Source organism: Natrix helvetica (genome assembly GCF_964273705.1).
Source record: "Natrix helvetica genome assembly, chromosome: Z".
In the NCBI taxonomy this organism is placed as follows: domain Eukaryota; kingdom Metazoa; phylum Chordata; class Lepidosauria; order Squamata; family Natricidae; genus Natrix; species Natrix helvetica.
In genome coordinates this window covers 9,889,597-9,911,005 of record NC_138554.1, presented here as the reverse complement: position 1 = coordinate 9,911,005, position 21,409 = coordinate 9,889,597, and the positions used below count along the sequence as shown (strand labels likewise).

Genomic DNA, 21,409 nt, shown 5'->3' with positions numbered 1-21,409 from the left:
TTCCTTCCGCTCCCTAAGGACCAGAGGGAGGAGAAAAGGAGCGCGCGGCTCCACCCCAGCTCGTGAAATGTTTATCCTCTCCCCGCCCTTTAAACCGGCGTCTGCGCGCTGGCGGCGGAACCTCTTTCCCGCTCCCCCTCCCCACCCCTCCCGGTGGGGGGGGAAGAAGAATGGGCGGAGTTGGCTTCGCCGCGGAACGATGATTGGCCCGAGGGCCGGGGAAAGGGGGAGGCGGGGTCAAGGCGAAAGGTGGGCGTGCTTCGCGCGAGCGGCAGGGGCGGGGCAAGGGAGAAAAAGAGGCGAGTCCGCGCACGGGCTTGTCAGTCGGCGCTGGGCAGCGGCAGGGGGCGGAGGCTGCGGCAAGAGCAGTGGCAGCAGCAGCAGCAGCAGCAGCAGCGAAAACGGCGACAAGCGCCGGCGGTGGAGGAGCTGCCGCTGCTGCCGCCGCCGCCCCCAAGCGGCTTCCTTCCTTCCACCCCCGGGCCCGAGCGGCGGCCGCTGCCGCCACCACCGCCACGCTGAGCTCCTCTCGGGGGGCCCCTCCGCCGCAGCGCAGGTGAGGCTCCGCGGAAGGCTTGGCTGAGGCTCGGCCCGGCTGCTGTTTCAGGCACCCCTGCTCGGCCTGAGTAACCAGGCCCTTGGCAGTTCAGTCGCTTTTTGAGACTCGGCCTCCTTTGTTTGAATGGGAGCTCACCATTTCTCTCTGCAGGGAGGACGAGCGATCTACCTTTGTGCAGGTTAGATCGAGGATGGAGGAGGAGGATGGGAGATGTAGTCCCTCGAGGAGGGGGGGGGGCAGCTGTAGCAGGTGCAGCAGAGTTTGAGGGGCTGGGCCCAAAAGCAAGGATGTCTCTTCAGGCTGCTCAGGGGGAAGACCACCAAACGAGTGGGTGATATTGGGGATGGTGTGTATGTGTGTCTCTGGTAAGGTCTGGATAAAGAGGAATATTGCATTATTATCATTATTATCGTCATCATCATTATTATTATTATCTTTATTCATTATTCATTAAACATGAAAGTCAACTGAACATTCAAAAATGCATCACAAATACCAGTGACCGGTGTTAATGGTGGATACTGGTTGCTGCCAGCCTCCCAGGTATCAACCAAGTATCCTCTTAAAATATACAATGTTACGATGATGATGATTTTATTATTATTATACTTTATTCATTAAACATGAAACTCAGTCAACTGATCATTCGAAAACGCATCACAAATACCATTGACTGGTGCTAATGGTGGATACCGGTTGCTGCCAGCCTCCCAGGTATCCACCAAGTACCTTCTTAAAATATACGACGATGATGATGATTTTATTATTATTATACTTTATTCATTAAACATGAAACTCAGCCAACTGATCATTCAAAAACGCATCACAAATACATTGACTGGTGCTAATGGTTGATATGGGTTGCTGCCAGCCTCCCAGGTATCAACCAAGTTACCTTCTTAAAATATACAATGTTATGATGATGATGATGATGATTTTATGATTATACTTTATTCATTAAACATGAAACTCAGTCAACTGAACATTCAAAAATGCATCACAAATACCATTGACTGGTGTTAATGGTGGATACGGGTTGCTGCCAGCCTCCCAGGTATCAACGAAGTTACCTTCTTAAAATATACGATGTTCCAAGTAGCGCAGTCTTTGGCAGTTCCGCTGGTGTTATTGCAGGAAGCTGCAATTTGTTGATGTATCTTATAAAATTCTTGGACATGGTACCAAGTGCCCAGATGACCGTGGGTATCACTGTTGTTCTTATTATGTGGTTAATCTTTGGTGAGATTCACAGCCTTTGGGGCTGGTTGGTAGCTCAGCAGCTCAAGTCCTAACCAAGGACCTAGGAACTGTTAAGGTAACGTCGGAGGATATAAGTTGTTCCAAGTAGGGCAGTTTTTTGTAGAGTCAGAATGTTCAAGTCCAATAAATTTAGAATTTCCAAATAGCGAGGTAGTCCTTTAGGTATTGCTCCAAGGGCTCCAATTACAATCAGGACAACACTCGATTTCTTTTTCCACAGTCGCTCAACTTCAATTTGCAAGTCTTGGTACTTTGTGATTTTTTCTTGCTGCTTATCTTCAATTCGCGCATCATCAGGTATTGCAATGTTAATGAACCAAACTTTTTTCTTTTCAACTATTGTTATGTCAAGTGTGTTGTAGGCCAAGTGCCTGTCAGTCTGAATTCTGAAATCCCACAAGATCTTGACTTTTTCATTCTCTAAAAACTTCTCAACCTGATGTTCCCAGTGTTTTTGCTGTACTCAAATCCAAACTTCCTGCACAATTCCCAGTGAATGATCGTTTTTTATTATTGTGATTATATTTTATTCATTAAACATGAAACTCAGCCAACTGAACATTAAAAAACGCATCACAAATACCATTGACTGGTGCTAATGGTTGATACTGGTTCCTGCCAGTGTCCTAGGTATCAACCAAGTACCTTCTTAAAATATAAGATGTTCCGAGTAGCACGGTTTTTCACAGTTCTACTGGTGTTGTTCCGGGAAACTGCAATTTGTCGATGTGTCTTGTAAAATTCTTGGACATGGTACCAAGTGTCCCGATGACAATGGGTATCGCTCTTACCTGTTTCATCCATAATCGCGTAGCCTCGATGGCCAGGTCGCCAGCTCTTAATGCCTTTTTGGCAATGCTGTTACAGTGAGCTCTTGGCACTTAGATCATTTGATATGTGTGGCCTTGGAGGTCATCTAGTCCAACCCCCCGCTCATGCAGGAGACTTGTACTCGGGATTCGAACTGTTGACCTTTCTGATCCGCAAGCTCAGAGGGGAGTTGGAGGGAGGTGAAGTTTTGCATCCCGCGTCAAGAATGAAACCAAAGGACTGGCTTTGGAAGAAAAAAAGTGGATTAAAATTGGGAAGAGAGAGGCTGCTGGAGAAGGAGATTAAAGTTACATAGCGGACGTTTTGGGTCAAAGTTGAATAAAAGGAAACCAGAAATAAAGAATGAATCTGGGATCCTTTGGGTAGGCTGGGACTGCAGCTCCCAGAATTCCCTAGTTTGGCTGGCTAAGAATTCTGGGATAGTGGAGATGAGCATGATGGGACAGCAAGGTTTAAAGGAGAATGTGTAAATGGGTTTTGCCAACGTGAACCTTACTTCAGAACATCACTGAGGTTGCAACCTTCTCAATTTTCTTCTGTAAGGTTTACTATGTTTTTCAACAGGAGCCGCTTTTAAGATGCGTGGACTTCAATTCCCAGAATTCCCTAACCAGTTATCTGGACAACAACTTTCCAAAGATGTTTTCATTCAGTTGTTGATGTGGAATAATAAAATGTTGTTGTTGCAGCCTGAAAAAACATCACACCATTTAAAAACATTTCTCCCTTTAACGTATCTAGCTTTAATCTTATGCCTTGATATAAACTGCAAGAGAGTAAATTGTTGGAAGGATCTTGTTGGGTAAATCTGAAGGCAACTGTTTAATATCCAGGTCAAGATGTCTCTCAGGAAGATCTGAAGGAGGTTAAGGAATGGCTTCCCATTTTATTCCTTTCTTTTTCTGAGGCAGGAATTGGAATTCCACTTTTACAATAATACAATACAATACAATAGTAGAGTTGGAAGGGACCTTGGAGGTCTTCTAGTCCAACCCCCTGCCTAGGCAGGAAACCCTATACCGTTTCAGACAAATAGCTATCCAACATCTTCTTAAAGACTTCCAGTGTTGGGGCATTCACAACTTCTGGAGGCAACTTCTGTTCCACTGATTAATTGTTCTAACCGTCAGGAAATGTCTCCTCAGTTCTAAGTTGCTTCTCTCCTTGATTAGTTTCCACCCATTGCTTCTTGTTCTACCCTCAGGTGCCTTGGAGAATAGTTTGACTCCCTCTTCTTTGTGGCAACCCCTGAGATATTGGAAGACTGCTATCATGTCTCCCCTAGTCCTTCTTTCTCTTAAGCTAAACATACCCAGTTCCTGCAACCGTTCTCCATATGTTTTAGTCTCCAGTCCCCTAATCATCTTCGTTGCTCTTCTCTGCACTTTTTCTAGAGTCTCCACATCTTTTTTACATCGTGGCGACCAGAACTGAATGCAGGATTCCAAGTGTGGCCTTACCAAGGCATTATAAAGTGGTATTAACACTTCACGTGATCTTGATTCTATCCCTCTGTTGATGCAGCCTAGGATTACCATTTTAAATGGCATTCTATTCAAATGTCTTGCATGAATAGAATAGAATAGAATAGACTTCTTTATTGGCCAAATATGAATTTGTCTTTGGTGCATATGCTCTCAGTGTACATAAGGAGAATAAAATACATTCCCATTTTATTCCTTTCCTACATTCATCAAGAATAAAAAGATACAACTTTGACAAGTGATAGTCAAGGCTACTAACGAGCTATCAAATCGTACTAGGAAACAAATAAAAACAATATAAATTGAAAGATAAGCAACATGGTTATAGTCCTAAGTTGAGTAGAGAAGAATAATAGTCATACAGTCTTAGTAAATTATTTGACAGTGTTGTGGAAATTAGTTTGTTAAGCAGAGTGATGGCATTTGTGAAAAAAACTGTCCTTGCGTTTAGTTGTCTGGTGTGCAGTGCCTTATAGATGCTGGTTTATTTATCAAATATCTCTAGCTGCTGATCTCACGGATGCGACCGGTTGGCGTACAGTAAAAACAAAAGGACGAGAAACCAAGCCTGAAAACTCTTTTTAAAAATGATTAAAAACATACTGTAAATATAAATAAAACCACTGGAGTTCTTGGGTCCTTTAAGGATGAAATCCAATGTCTCTGGATATTTATTTTATTTATTTATTTATTTATTTATTTATTTATTTATTTATTTATTTATTTATTTATTTATTTATTTATTTATTTATTTATTTATTTATTTATTAAATTTGTTAGCCGCTCCCTCTCTACAAAGGGACTCGGGGCGGCGTACAATAAGTAAAAACACATATTATAAAATTACACATTGTACGGAGGAGGTACAAAAACACAATACAATCATTATAATAACATAGAAATATTAAAATAAGTTAAAATTAAATACCCCAATGGAGATTGCAAGTTTAAAAATTGCCAGGAGGGGTAATATGGAGCTATGGTTGAGCCAGGCCTGCTAGTTGAAAAAGGTGGGTCTTGAGTTTTGAACGGAAGGAGCGGAGGTCGGTGGTAATCCTGATATCCGGGGGGAGGTCATTCCAGAGGGCTGGGCCCATCACAGAGAAGGCCCTACTCCTGGGCGCCGCCCTTTGGCACTGCTTAGTGGAGGGCACCCGGAGAAGTCCCTCTCTGTGAGAGCGAATTGGTCGTAGGGATGTATGGGGCAGGATGCGATCCCGCAGGTAGCTAGGTCCTGTGCCATGGAGCGCTTTGAAGATGGTAATCAACACCTTGAAACGCACCCGATAGACCACAGGGAGCCAGTGCAGCTCGCGCAGGAGAGGTGTTATATGGGAGTATCTCGTACTCCCCATAACCACCCGCGCGGCCGCGTTCTGGACCAGCTGCAGTCTTCGAGTGCATCTCAAGGGAAGCCCCATGTAGAGAGCATTACAGTAGTCTAGGCGGGACGTCACCAGCGCGTGAGTGACTGTGATATAAAATCCAGGCTGTGGCTACAATTGCACTTGAGTGTCAAGGAACCAATAAAACAGCTGAAAATGACTGTGTTCTCAAAAAAATCAAATGTTCTCAAAAGTTATTTTCAGATTAGCGTTACTCATGCAAAAAAATCAGTGCAAAAATTATCCCCCAGGCCGCCCTTGTTCACATTAGGGTCAGCGTTAAGTCTTCCTTCTTTAATTCCTCTTTTTACCACTTCCGGTGTCGAGGGAGTCAAGTCTTTAACTATGTTTAATATCAATCATATTTATTAGATATTTATTATATTAATTCAAAAAGAATAAATATTTATTAGCTATTTATAGATATTTATTCAGAGAAGAGCACCTAAGACGATCAGAGGCCTGGAGACTAAAACAGATGAAGAACGGCTGCAGGTGCAGTGAGGCCAATTTGATGTCACTCACGTCGAGGGGCGCCTCACCAACCTCTCCTCGCCACTCCTCGCCTACCCACCCGGACTCTTCGGGGCCCCAGCAGGAAGCAGTCGTTGGAGCTAAGCAGCCACCATGAGAAAGAGTCGGCAAAACAGCTCAGTTCAAATTGGATCTGAGCGAGAAGGAGGCTCAGCAGAAGCACCTCGCTGAGGACTACCAGCATAGGCTTTCCAAGCAGAGGGAAGATCTGCGGGAACGCAAGGCCAGGTATGGGCACCTGGAGGCTCAGCGGGCTGAGATGGTCAGCCAGTTCCAGGCCATGATGCATTCCCACTGGAACAAGGCCCTCCGGCTCTTCACCACCAGTGGCACTTCCCTCCAGCCTTCGCCCAAAGCACCCCACCAGGAGGCCGAAGCAGACCCCAAGTCGGAATTTCTGCCCCCCTCCGACCCGCACAAAAAGACCCCGAAGGGGGAGATTCTCTGCAGCAACACAAGCCTTCATTGCAGGTATCCGTCCCAGGGGCTGTAGTTTGAGGACCCCTGATTTAGTGCAATATAAAAAATGCAAATAATTTTTCTGTAAACAAATACCAGGCACATACTGCCACATGTGGTGGACCTGTAAAAAAGCAGGGAAAGTTTCGTTACAAATGCATATGAGGTTAGGAAAAATGATTAGACAATGTATAAAGTTCAAGCCAGAATTATTTCTATTAAGCAGTATCTACGATAAAGGAACAATATACTTAATACTGCACATCCTGACCGCAGCAAGAATGGTGTATGGGCAGCAATGGAAGACTGAAAACACCCTTCAGAGGCAGAGATAATAGGGAAGATACTAGTCTGTGCAGAAATGGATAGACTAACATTAAAAATAAAAGACAAAGGAGAGACTTACGATACATGGAACAGATTCTATCCACGGTTAGAAGCACGAGGTGGAAGTCGGAATATGAAAAAATTAGGGTAGGGGGACCTGGAATCTATATATGCATCGTGATATTAGAATGAATAGGATGGTCAAAAATAATTGTATAACACTAGCACTGTTTAAGTAGCATAAACGTATGTTATTTGATTTCACTTTGTTTTTTTTATACCAATATATATCGGACTATAAGACGCACTTTTTTGTCTCCCAAAAGGGGGTGAAAATGTCTCTGCGGCTTATAGACTGAATATTGCCAAAATCCTGCTCGCCTGCTGACCATTTTTTGGCCTCTGCACGCCCCTTTTTCAGGCCTTTTTTTGGTCTGTTTTTGAGGCTTTTTTGGCCTGTTTTTGAGTATTTTTGGCCCATTTTTAAGGATTTTTTTGGCTTAGTTTTGAGGCTTTTTTCGGCCTGTTTTTCCCAGAAAAAGGTGCCTAAAAAGCCTCAAAAACAGGCCAAAAAACTCCTCATAAACATACCGAAAAAAGCTTCAAAAATATGGCCCAAAGCCCCCAAAACGGGCGAAAAAAGCCACCAGAATGGGCCACCAAAACCTCAAAAATGGGTAGAAAAGAGGCTGGAAAAGAGCCCAAAAAGGTCCTTTAAAAAGGGCCAAAAATAAGGCGCGCAGAGGCAAAAAACCTTTTTGTTGTTGTTGTTTCCCTCTTCTAAATTTAGGTGTGTCTTATAGTCAGGTGCGTCTTGTAATCCGAAAAATACGGTATATGTAAATAATAAAAATACATTTTAAAAAAGTATGAAAAAGCAGTCCTGTTTTTTTCCAGTCCCGTTGTAACTTTGAATACTCCTGAAATGAACTTTTGGTAAGTCGAGGACTACCTGTTCTGAGAGACTCGAAAACGCCCCCCCCCCAAATGTTCCATCTGTTTCTGCTGGTTAGGAATTAACGCCACAAGATTTTTTTGATTCAGCTGCATTCTTCTCTGTCTCCGTCTTTCCTCCCTGTTCCTTTTATGCCTGGGGGACAAAGAGGAGAGGCAGAGGTGAGGGAGATGCTCCGACTGGAAACGCGCCAGCTAGGTCTAGTGGGTGACTGGAGGCGGAGGACTTCTCCCTCGAGGAGGTACGGCGGTGGAAAAACAAGCGAAAGAAAGTCCCTCGTCCGGGAGAAGGGAAAGGAGAGATTCACAAATGATGATCTGTGTTTTGGAGTTGAATGGAGAAGAGTTGACAGTCCGCAGTCGTTTTAAGTAGCCTTCTCTAGCCTTGGCGTGTGTGTCTCCAGAAGGGTGGAGATAGGAGATCAAGAAGACCGTAACCGTCTGCATCTCAAAGAGCCATGATGGAGGCACCCAGCGAGTGTGGCATTTGGACCATCGAATTAGCAAGGTGTTATCGGCGAGACAGAATGGAACCTTGGACACCTGTCCTTGAATTTCCCCTTCAGGTCACGGCAGCTTAATGAAGTCTTCTGTGTGTGTGTCGTGCTTTCCCTGAAATGGACCAGCCATCCCTCTTTGGACAGGCAACTTGATCTGGGAATTTAACCATTTAACAGATTGACAGAGTTGGAAGGGACCTTATAGGTCATCCAGTCTAAACCCCCCCTCAAGCAGGAGACCCTACACCATTTCTGACAAATGGCAGTCCAATCTCTTCTTGAAAGCCTCCAGTGATGAAGCCCCCACAACTTCCGTAGGCAACTTCTGTTCCATCGGTTGATTGTTCTCACGGTCAGAAAGCTCCTCCTTATTTCCAGGTTGAATCTCTCCTTGGTCAGTTACCATCCATTATTCCTTGTCTGGCCTTCAAGTGCTTTGGAAAATAGCTTGACCCCCTTCCTCTCTGTAGCAGCCCCTCAAATATGGGAAGACTACTATCATATCTCCCCTGGTCCTTCTCTTCAGAGGACTAGCCATGCCCAGTTCCTGCAACTGTCCTTCATATGTTTTAATCTCTGGTCCCCTAATCATCCTGGTTGCTGTTCTCTGCCTTTTTTCTAGAGCAGCGATGGCGAACCTTTTTTTGCTTGCGTGCCACAAGTGGGAGCGCAGGGGGGTCGTGTGCGGGCGTGCCGCACCCATAATGCAATGCGTGACCCCCCAGTGCACATGCACGCACAACAGGCGCTCCCCCCATTTTTAAAAGCCATTTTTCGCCCTCCCCAGGCTCCAGAGTCTTTATAGGAGCCTGGGGAGGGCGAAAAGAGGCCCTCCGGAGGCTTCAGGGACCGTCCGGAGGCTTCCCTGACGCCTTCGGAGCGCTTAAAACGACCCTCCGAGCAAACCGGAAGTCTTCCGGTTTGCTCGGAGGGTCGTTTTAAGCGTTCCGAAAGCTTCAGGGACCGTCCGGGGGCTTCCCTGATGCCTTCGGAGCGCTCAAACCGACCCTCCGAGCAAAGCGGAAGTGACTTCCGGTTTGCTCGGAGGGTCGTTTTAAGCGCTCTGAAGGCGTCAGGGAAGCCTCCGGACGGTCCCTAAAGCCTCCGGAGGACCTCTGGGAGGGCGGGGGGCTCTTTTCGGCCTCCCCAGGCTCCTATAAAGCCTCTGGAGCCTGGGGAGGGCGAAAAATGGCTTCTAAAAACAGTGAACTCAGCTGGCCAGTGCGCGCATGCGCGCTGGCCAGCTGACAGGGTAGCACCTCGCCTGCCCTGACAAATGGCTCCACGTGCCACCTGTGTGCCATCACTGTTCTAGAGTCTCAACATTTTTTTTATAGTCTGGTGACCAAAACTGGGATGCAGTACTCTAGGTGTGGTCTTACTAGGGCTTTACAGAGTGGTATTAGTACCTCACTTGATCTTGATTGTATACCTCTGCTAATGCAAGTTAGGATTGCATTGGCTTTTTTGGCTGTCACTGCACACTGTTGGCTCATTCTGTTCTCTGAGACCTTGGTATCTAAGCCAGGGTCTCCAACCTTGGTTAAGACTTGTGGACTTCAACTACCAGAATTCCGCAGCCAGCCATGCCGGCAGAGGGATTCTGGGAGTTGAAGTCCACGCGGTCTTAAAAGTGGTCGAGGTTGGACATCTCTGAACTAAAGCATTGGAGGGGCTTAGGGCTCGATCAGCTTCAAGTCCTCTTCTCTCCAAAAACAACGATACAGTTTCCCGGTTACGTTCCTTTTTTTAAAATTTCCGTATCTTACAACTGTTAGGTTGAGTATTCACACAGGTAGCGAGATCAGAGTTGTGAAGGAGAACGTTTCCAGATTTGTGGACCGGTGGAGGTGGGGGGGGGGGGCTATAGGGGATGGTTTTTGCAAAAGTGGCCGGCAAGAGCGCGCACACAGCTCCATTTCCACGACCGGCACGCATGCCCGCACACCTGCCGCTCCCTTAAATGGAGCATGTACTCACCTACTGCAAATGGGCCATTTCCGTGGCCCAGTGGCAAACCCATCATGGCCCACAGGTTGGGGACCTCTGCTGTAGCCCTTGGCTCGCAGTTGGCAGCTTGGTTTTGAGAACGTTCATTTCGAGAGGAAATTCCATCCTAAATGCAAAGATTTTTTTTTTAATAAAAGTTTTATTGGTTTTTTAAAAATTTTACAGGGAAAAAGGTAATGGAAAGGTACACATTTTGGCGGTTGCAGTGTGCGGTAGGTGCCCCCTCCCTCCATACTCAAAGTATACATTTACAGAGAAATCATTACTAAATAGTAACATAGAGTCAGCATATAGGTTCAATTAATAATTTCGGTCAACTTATGTCAAGCAGATATCTTATTCATTTTTGTGATCTGAGTTTTCTCGGTGTCGCCCCATCTCCCCCCGCTGGCAGAGCTCCGGCCCCTCCCGTGTCCTGTGTATCTGGTGTAGGATCATCTGGTTTTTCTAAGAGAGCTTTGTTTTTTTCCATAAAGGCCTGCGCCTCTATGGGTGTATTAATTCTAACTCTTGTGTCCTCCCAGAATACTAGCATACCTTCAGGCATCAGCCATCTGAACCACACCCCCTTCTGGTATAATCTCTTCGCTAGCTGCGAATAACTTTTCCTTTTTCCCCTCACTTTCTTGGGGATCTGTTTCAGAATGGTTATTTGCCTGTCCTGGTATTTCAATTCTTGCCCCCTTTGTGCACTCAGAATTTCATCTCTTGTACTTTTTCTAAGGAATTTAATGTGTACCTCCCTGGGTACATTATGTGTTCTAGCATAAGCAGAGTTCACTCTATAAACCAAATCTATTTCCCACCCCATCTGTTGTTTCTCTCTCTGGATGTATTCAGCCAAAATACTTGTCATAATGTCCCTTATGTTTTCATCATCAGCCTCCACCACATTTTGAAATCTAAGGTAAAAGGACATTCTCTCAAATTCTATTTTGTAAATGCAAAGATCTTGACTGGCTCTAAGCTTGTGGCCTGAAGATTTTGCCTTTAAAAAAAATGCAAATATCGTATTGTTTGGAGTATAAGACGCACCCCCCCCCATAAAAGAGCGTGGAAATGTTGGTGCGTCTTATACACCGAATACAGCCATTTTTGGCCTCCTGGACCCTGCCCTCCCACCTCCCATTTTTGCAAGAAAAATGAGCCGTTTTTTGCAGAAATGGAGGCGTTTTTGCCTTCTCCCCAACCCCCAGAAGCACTCTGCAGATTTCAGCAGGGCTGGGGGAAGGCAACCCCTCCCCCCATTTTTGCGAAAAAGGCTCATTTTCCGCCCGTTTTTCACAAAAAACTTTATGCCTTCCCCCCCATCCCTGTTGAAGCCTGCAGAGTGCTCCTGGGGGCCGGGGAGGACAACTATTTTTTCTTACTTACCTCTTTCAAATTGGTGCGTCTTATACAGAGGTGCATCTTATACTCCGAAAAATACGGTACTACAAACATAGTACTTATACATCTAAATACAAAAAGAAAAAAGAAAAAAAAGAAAGGAAAAGGAAAAAAAACAATATTACAGTGCATCCCCACCCCCCGAAGACCCTGTTTTTCTCCCCCTTATATTTCTTCGTCTATAACAACTAAAAGATATACAATATATTCGAATTGGGCCCTTATGCCCTCCAAACAATGTATATTCTTGAGTGGGTTTATTCCCTTTACCTTCCACCAGTACTGATTTTATAAAATCCCCTCATATTTCCTTATAATTGTTTGCTTTGATCACCCCTTTTTAAAATAGAATGTCCGTTATTAATTGATCATTTGTTGCCCTACTCCAAATTTCACTATACCACCCATATCTTTGAATATCCCAACTACGTCACCAATATTTAGCCATCACTAATCTGTCTGCCATTGTGAAATTTGCAATCAATTCCTTTTTTGTTTCATTTATATCCAGTTTTGCAATTCGGTAATGCGATTCTCGGTGACATGGCTAAATTCACATTCAAGACTGCTCTAATTTCTCTAAACACTCATGTCCCATATTTTTGGTGCACTATCGCAATCCCACCACATATGTTTGTATGTTCCAACCTCTTTCTTACACCTCCAACAAATATTTGTATATTTACCATCTATTTGATTTCATTTATGTGGTGTTAGGTACCACCTCCATATATCACTTTATATCCATTTTCCTTAACTTGATAGCCCTCTGTTTAAGGTTAAAGAAAATGAGGATTTTGCCTTTATGGGGGTGGCAACCAAAGGGCTGGGTGGGGTTTTCCTCTTGAGGTACATCTAGGGCAGGGGTCAGCAACCCGCGGCTCAGGAGCCGCATGTGGCTCTTTCATCCCTCTGCTGTGGCTCCCTGTTGCTCTTTGGTTCCACAATTGATAGGGCTTTCGGTTAGGACAGGTAGAGGAAAAAGGACGCCACGCTAGGAGGAGACTCTATGGTGGGGGAACCAGACTTCTGGTCAGCAGAGGAAAAAGGACGCTGCGCTAGGAGGAGACTCTATGGTGGGGGAACCGGACTTCCGGTTGGCATAGGAAAAAGGACGCTGCGCTAGGAGGAGACTCTATGGTGGGGGGAACCAGACTTCCGGTCGGCAGAGGAAAAAGGACACCATGCTAGGAGGAGACTCTATGGTGAGGAAACTGGACTTCCGATAGGCAGAGGAAAAAGAATGCCGTACTAGGAGGAGACTCTATGGTAGGGAAACCAGACTTCCGGTCGGCAGAGGAAAAAGGATACCACGCTAGAAGGAGACTCTATGGTGGGGGAACCGGACTTCTGGTTGGCTCCAGAATTGAACAGGGGGCTTCTTTGTGGCTCTTTGAGTGCTTAAGGTTGCCGACCCCTGGTCTAGGGTCACCGTCCCTCAACAGAAGGATGTCTGTGACAGCCATTGTTCTTCCCACAGCATGAGGCCAACGCCAGGAGGAAATGCCAGGACTTGTATTCACACCAAAAGCAGTTGGGTGCGCAAACCGATCATAGAACATTTACTTGCAACAGTTCATCGCTCACAGTTACAACGGCAGGGCAAAAAACTAAATTTTGGGCATTTTTCTTTTTTTTTTAAAAAAAACCTTATTGTTAAAAATAAAAGTTGGACAGGGTGCAACTGTCCTGGCGTTATCTCCGCCATACAAAACTGTTCTGACCCCCCTCTTCGTACACCAAAGCACTCCAAGACAAGAATACTGCTAGATGATTTATTCACAGTAAATTAACACACTGACTGGACCTTGGCAGCAATCCAGACTTCCAAGATAAGACACAGGCACAAGAACGCTTGTCCAGCATTGGTAGATAAGTTAAACTCTGCAACCAGCCTCCAGGAAAGTCCCTCCTTAAATACTATCTTGAGAGGAGCCTAATTACAACCACCTGGGTCCAATTATCTTCTGTATCTGCGTAGTTGTTCTCTACATCTATCAGCCCTCCGGTGCCGAGCGTCCAGGACCAACTCCCTTGTCTTCTCCCCACTGCTCCAAGGCATGACGTCGGGAGCACACTCCCTTTGGCTTTCACCACTGCTCCATGCCTCAGGCGCCTCCTGGTGGCCAACCAGCCTCTCTGATCCCTGCTCGGAGTCGGAACCCTGTCCAGGGTCCTCCACATCTTCCAGAGCTGACTCAGAAGTCCCCTCACCGTCGGAGTTTGGTTGCAGCTCCAACGGCTCCTGCTGGGCCACAACACAAAACAAAAGTATAACACGAAATATCATATGCATCCCGCATACATTACTAATTATACGCGTGCACTTAACCCCTTGTCAATGTTATATTTACGTAATATAATACATATATCGCATCTTCTTTTGCTCTATACATCTTTGTTCTTCTCCTTTCCGACTTCTGTTCCTCAAATCCAACGATTGGTCAAATCTATTCAAAATCTCATCGTATTCTGTCTCTCCTTTTTTTTTTTCTAATTCCAGCGTTAGTCTATCACATTCTCTGCACAATCTAATATTTTTTTTTATTCTTTCCCTTCCTAGAGGTATGTTCTCACTCTTCCATTGTTGGGCATAAACTATTCTCACTGCTGTTATGAAATGTAATGTTAAATATGTTAACCCTTTACTTTGACCTTCTTTTATAATTCCTAATAAGAAGAGTTCCAGTTTAAATTCCAATTTCTGTCCGGTCATTTCTTCCAACCACATTTGAATCTTTTGCCTTTCTGCATGTCCATCACATGTGGTAGAAGGTGCCCAGTATTTGTTTACATTTCCAGCTTTGGCCATTTTTCAAACTAATGGCCATTGCAGCATCCCCATGGTGATAGGATCAAAATTCAGATGCTTGGCAACTGGCATGGGTTTATGACGGTTGCAGTTTCCCAGGGTCATGTGATCCCTTTTTGCAAACTTTTGACCAGCGAAGTCAAAGATAGGCTTAAGATACAGAAGGATCTTGACCAAATTGAACATTGGGCACTATCTAATAAAATGAAATTCAATGGTGAAAAAAGTAAGGTTCTACATTTAGGCAAGAAAAACGAAATGCGCAGGTACAGAATAGGTGGTACCTTGCTCAGTAGTAGAAACTGTGAAAGGGATCTTGGAGTCCTAGTGGACAACCATTTAAATAGGAGCCAGCCGTGTGCAGCAGCTGCCAAAAAAGCCAACACAGTTCTAGGCTGCATCAACAGAGGGATAGAATCAAGATCACGTGAAGGGTTAATACCACTTTATAAGGCCTTGGTAATATGCCACACTTGGAATATTTGCATTCAGTTTTGTTCGCCACGATGTAGAAAAGATGTGGAGACTCTAGAAAGAGTGCAGAGAAGAGCAACAAAGACGATTAGGGGACTGGAGACTAAAACATATGAAGAACGGTTGCAGGAACTAGGTATGTCTAGTTTAATAGAAAGAAGGACTAGGGGAGACATGATAGCAGTGTTCCAATATCTCAGGGGTTGCCACAAAGAAGAGGGAGTCAAACTATTCTCCAAGGCACCTGAGGGTAGAACAAGAAGCAATGGGTGGAAACTAATCAAGGAGAGAAGCAACTTAGAACTGAGGAGAAATTTCCTGATAGTTAGAACAATTAATCAGTGGAACAGAAGTTGCCTCCAGAAGTTGTGAATGCCCCAACACTGGAAGTCTTTCAGAAGATGTTGGATAGCTATTTGTCTGAAACGGTATAGGGTTTCCTGCCTAGGCAGGGGGTTGGACTAGAAGACCTCCAAGGTCCCTTCCAACTCTGCTAAGGGGGCGGGGGTTTCGGGAGGCCAAAAATGCTGTATTCAGTGTAAAAGATGCACCCATGCTCTTTTTTTGAGGGAAAAAGGTGTGTCTTATACTCTGAAAAATACGGTAGTATGGTTCTCCTTGTGGGTTCAGTTCCAAGTGAGGAAAAAGACACTGGAAACATGGAGGCTGCTTGGGAAGATGGTTTTAATGGTGGACAGCATCACTTGAAACAATATAGGGTTTCCTGCCTAGGCAGGGGGTTGGACTAGAAGACCTCCAAGGTCCCTTCCAACTCTACTATTGTATTGTATTGTATTGAAACTTGGCTTGAGCTCCTGAACAGAAAAGGGGGATCACACGCTTCCAGATGTTGGGTGAAGAGGAAAAGAGAGTGAGATGCTGAAAATTCCTGGTTTTATGCCCTCTCTGGCCTTTGATCTTGATCTTGTATTCTGTTTGGTTGTCAAGACTCACATGGGGCCATGCAGGGCACCTCTCTAGGTTGTGTTTTGAGTCCAATTTTGGTTGAGCATTGCTTCTTCCCAGGTGCCCTGTAGTGAGATGGGTAAAGGACTAATACTATCATGCCTTAATCCCATCACCCTGCATCTGAAGGGGGGAGATATTTGTTATATAGAATAGACTGACCCAGGCTCTTTTAATGGCCCATTGACAAAGGGGGGGGGGAAAGGGCTATTAAGAGTGAGTCTGATTCCTGCCTAAAAGCATGTATCTCTCTGAGCAGGGGGCTTCGACTCCCAGAATTCTCAGCAATTGGCACAGGAATTCTGGGAGTTGAAGTCACGTGTGTGTGTGTGTGTGTGTGTGTGTGTGTGTGTGTGTGGATGGAAGGGGGGGAGTTATCCCAACAGTCATTGTTTCTGTCCTTTTTTTTAAATGTCTGTACTCGCCCTTATTTTTTTAATTGTAATGCTTAATGAAATCCCCACGAACGTTAAACAAAGTATTTCATCTGGTTAATGGGAAATTAATTATTCACTATTTCTAAAGTGGCTTGAAGGCAATGGATGCTGAACAGTCAAAATTGAACGGGGCCCATACATTCCGGGGCACAACCAGATTTCCCGGGAGCTGCTCCTCGGGAGAATGGCAAGGAGAGGAAATATCTCCTTTGAGTCAAGCACAACTCTATACTATGAGATTACATCAGGGGTGGTATTCACTTCGCCCTCCCTACCGGTTTGCAAATGTGAGCGCGGGCGGGCCGCGGCTGGTCCGCAAGAAAATTTCAGTGGCCCGCAGAAAAATTATTTGCATTTTTTATATTGCACTTAATGCTGTAGGACGTTAGCACCCACCCCTCTCCTAGAAAAAGGAAACATCCTGGGAAATATGGAAAAGGCAGAATATTAGATTTCCCAGGATCAGAAACGGAGAACCAGTCTGCGCGAGAGTTTCAAGGCCTAAAGTTTGATGTTTGTTATTTATTTACATATATATAGGATATATGTATCCTCCTCCCTCCCTTCTTTTTCTTCTCCTCCTCTTCCTTCTCTCTCCCTCCCCTCCGTTCTTCTCCTCCTCCTCCTCCTCCTCCTCCTCTCTCCCTCCCCTCCGTTCTTCTTCTTTTCCTTTTTCTTCTTCTTTCTTCTCCTCCTTCTTTCTTTTCATGAATATGAATATCTTGTTTGGCAGCCAGATTGCCCAAGGGCATGAATGACCAGTTTGTGACACTACGATTTCTGCTAGAGAAGTTGCATCTACCGTAATTTTTTTTTGGAGCATAAGATGCATCGGTGTATAAGACGCACCAAGATTTTCAAGTGGCAAATTAAAAAAAAAAATTTTGGCATTCTGCAGACCTCCCAAAAACGGTCCCGTTTTTTTGCAAAAATGGGCCCGTTTTTTGTCCAAAAAAAAGGGAAACGCATAGCCTTTAGGAGGCTTGTAGCGTGTTCCTGGGGGTGGGGGCGGGGCAAAAACAAGCCAAAAAAATGCTCCCTTTTTCGCTCATTTTTGCCCTTCCCAGCCCCCAGGAGCACCCTGGAAACCTCCTAAAGGCTATGCATGGCCATTTTTGCAAAGGGGGCGAGGTTTCGGCAGGCCGAAAATGCTGTATTCAGTATATAAGATGCACCCAGATTTTCATCCTCCTTTTTTGAGAGAAAAGGGTGCGTCTTATAATCCGAAAAATACGGTAGTTTTGGTTGCCACGATGTTAAAAAAAATGTGGAGGCTCCAGACAGAGTGCGGAAAAGAGCCACAAAGATGATTAGGGGACTGAAGGCTAAAACATATAAAGAACGGTTACTGGAATTGGGCATGGCTAGTCTAGTGAAGAGAAGGACCAGGGGAGACATGTTAGCAGTGTTCCAATATCTAAGAGGCTGCCATAAAGAAGAGGGAGTCAAGCTATTCCCCAAAGCACCTGAGGGCAAGACAAGAAGCAATGGGTGAAAACTAATCAAGGAGAGAAGCAACTTAGAACTGAGGAGAAATTTCCTGACAGTTAGAACAATTAATCAGTGGAACAGCTTGCCTCCAGAAGTTGTGAATGCCCCAACACTGGAAGTCTTTCAGAAGATGTTGGATAGCCATCTGTCTGAAACGGTATAGGGTTTCCTGCCTAGGCAGGGGGTTGGACTAGAAGACCTCCAAGGTCCCTTCCAACTCTGCTAAGGGGGCGGGGGTTTCGGGAGGCCAAAAATGCTGTATTCAGTGTAAAAGATGCACCCATGCTCTTTTTTTGAGGGAAAAAGGTGTGTCTTATACTCTGAAAAATACGGTAGTATGGTTCTCCTTGTGGGTTCAGTTCCAAGTGAGGAAAAAGACACTGGAAACATGGAGGCTGCTTGGGAAGATGGTTTTAATGGTGGACAGCATCACTTGAAACAATATAGGGTTTCCTGCCTAGGCAGGGGGTTGGACTAGAAGACCTCCAAGGTCCCTAAGAAGCAACCTTGAACTAAGGAGAAATCTCCTGAAATCTTCTAGCGCACATGCGCACCCGACGATCAGCTGGCTGGCGCATATTCAGAGGCCAGTTTTTGGCACTGCCGCACGCACGAAGGGATTACACTTGGAAAAACCGGATTTCCGGCTTCTAGCGCACAAGCGTGCCCGACGATCAGCTGGATGGCACATATTAACAGGCCAGTTTTTGGCACTGCTGCACGAACGAAGAGATTGCACTTGGGAAAAGCCAGATTTCCGGCTTCTAGGGCATATGCGCACCCGACGATCAGCTGGCTGGCGTGTATTTAGAGGCCAGTTTTTGGCACTGCCGCATGCATGAAGGGATTGCACTTGGGAAAAGCTAGATTTCCGGCTTCTAGCGCACATGCGCACCCGACGATCAGCTGGCTGGTGTGTATTCACAGGCCAGTTTTCGGCACTGCCACGCGTGTGAAGGACAGTTGATCGTCACACATGCTTACGGGCCAGAACCCTGGAAGACAGGCAAGGCCGTGCGTGCCAGGCGACATGGCTCCGTCTGCCACCTTGGGCAGGCCTGCCATAGGTTCGCCGTTACTGCATTAGCCAAAACCTGGCTCAAAAACAGTAACTGTGAGAGGGACCTTGGAGGCCTGGTGGACGATTGCTTAAACATGAAAAAAAGCCAATACAATCCTTGGTTATATAAAGAGAATCAAAATCACGCAAAGTATTAGTTCCGCTTTATAAAGCCACATCTGGAATACCGCATCCAGCTTTGGTCACCCCTTTAAAAAATGAGGTTGAGACTTTGGGGAAAACACAAAGAAGAGCAACTAAAAAGATGATGAAAGGCTTGGAGGCTAAAACATAGGAAGAACGGTTGCAGGACTTGGGCATGGCCAGTCGAGAGACAAAAAGGACTAGGGAGGACATGATAACAATATTTCCAGTATTTGGGGGCTGTCACAAAAAAGGAGGTGTCAATTTATTTTGCAAAGCACCTGAGGGCAGGACAAGAAACAACGGAGGGAAACTAATCAAGGAAAAAAAGGAACCTGGAATTAAGGAGAAACTTCCGAACAGTGAGGACAGTTAACCAGTGGAACAGAGGTTGCCTTCAGAAGTTGTCGTTGCCTCATCCCTGGAGGTTTTTAAGAAGAGACTGGACAGTTAATGGTATTGTTGGAAGCACCCACCCCTCGTCTAGAAAATTGAAATACAATACAATACAATACAATAGTAGAGTTGGAAGGGACCTTGGAGGTCTTCTAGTCCAACCCCCTGCCTAGGCAGGAAACCCTATACCGTTTCAGACAAATGGCTATCCAGCATCTTCTTAAAGACTTCCAGTGTTGGGGCATTCACAACTTCCGGAGGCAACTGCTGTTCCACTGATTAACTGTTCTAACTGTCAGGAAATTCCTCCTCAGTTCTAAATTGCTTCTCTCCTTGATTAGTTTCCACCCATTGCTTCTTGTTCTACCCTCAGGTGCCTTGGAGAAGAGTTTGACTCCCTCTTCTTTGTGGCAACCCCTGAGATATCCTAAAAATATTTTAGGAAATATTAAAAAGGCAGAAAATTATATTTCCCTGGATGAGAAAAGGAGAAACATGGTTTAAAAGACAAAGCAGCTCCCTGCAGCTTCCTGTCCCCTCCGCCCCCACCTTTGTCAATGGGCCATTAAGGCCTGAGCCAATCGATTCTACATAACAAAAGATCTCCCTACTTCAGGCAGAGCCATAATAGGAATCCCAAAGCCCATCCACAACCAAGCTTTGGACTCAAAAGAAAGATAGCCTGCAAAGTTAGCTAAGACACCCCTTGCCCCGGGAGTCCGACAGCCAATGAGATACATTTCTTGTACAGGAACAGGAAACTCGTAAGAAAGGGTATAAAACTCAGGCGCTCTTGGCATCGCTTCCCTTTTTTCTTCAAAATCTTCAAGGCACGCGACCCCCTTTTTTCCTCAGCGCCTCAAACTATGGTGGTCCTGTCCACCATCCATAAACCACCTTTCCAAGCAACTGCCATGAACCCAGTGTCTTTTCCCCCCACTTGGAACTGAACCCAGAAGGGCATTTCTTGCAATAGTACAAGATCTCCTGCTTGAGCTGGACTAGAAGACCTCCGAGGTCCCTTCCAGCTCTATTGTGATTCTGATTTATGGTTCAGCCTCGGGGTGAATTTAGTCAGCGGCATGCAACCGGTGTGTGTTGACTGTCGGCCTATCGCAAGGGTGGTGTGAGGGCATCTCTTGTTGGCAAGCGTCTTGGGGCGCCGTAAATATTTATTCCTTGCCCTTTTCCCTCCGTTGCTTCTGAAGGCTCTGTGAATTTCAACTCAAGTGGGAAAGCCTAGCCACCGATGACTATGAAAATAGAAGCTGCTTTTAGTAGCTGCACATGTCTGAGTCTCTGAGACCCCCAGAGGCCAATTAAACGCCCCTGATGTCGCAAGGCTCTCGGGAAGCCAGAGGGAACAAAATCGTAAGTAGCGAAATCCCGGAAAAACAATATCTGAGCTTCAGTCTTTTCTTTATTGCAGTCATTGAAACAAAACAAAACCAAAAAGTCCAAATCCTGCTTCTTTTTTTGCAAGGATTGCTCCAAACCCCTTACTACAGTCCCTTGCTACAGATTCCCTCCCCCCGCCCTGCCCCCCCCAAGCAGATTTGTGTGGGGTGCCTTCGAATCGGTGTTGACTCCTGACAAGTGTCTGGACAAGTCGTTCCCCCCCCCCCCCCCGCCGTTCTCTTGGCCAGGATTCGGAAGTGGTCTCCCATTGCCGCCTTCGTGAAGTTGTTTTTGCACAACCCCTTGGTGGCACGCGAATGGCATGGCTAAGTTAGAACCAAATCGGTCACGTGACCTCTCTGTCTGTTGTGTGAATCGGACAGTTTTGTGGTTTGCTTTGACCCTCCAAATGGGGTAAAAACACAGCCGTTGAGGTTTTTGCAGCCTCGTTTGTGGCTCAGTGCTTTGTTGAGAAAACAGCCATTGTGGCTTGCTAATCATAGTTTATGATGTTCTGTAACCACAGCCTTAAGTTGAGT

The 21,409-nt window shown here is 45.5% G+C and overlaps 1 protein-coding gene across 1 annotated transcript in view; it reads left to right on the top strand.

The window, feature by feature from the left end:
• Positions 1-336: 336 nt before the first annotated feature.
• Positions 337-21,409, top strand: part of LOC309401074 (vigilin-like) — a 110,342-nt gene continuing 89,269 nt past the window's right edge. The window contains exon 1 of the mRNA XM_081970018.1: positions 337-556. The gene's annotated coding sequence lies outside the window, so the exon portion shown is untranslated. The remainder of the gene's footprint in view (positions 557-21,409) is intronic.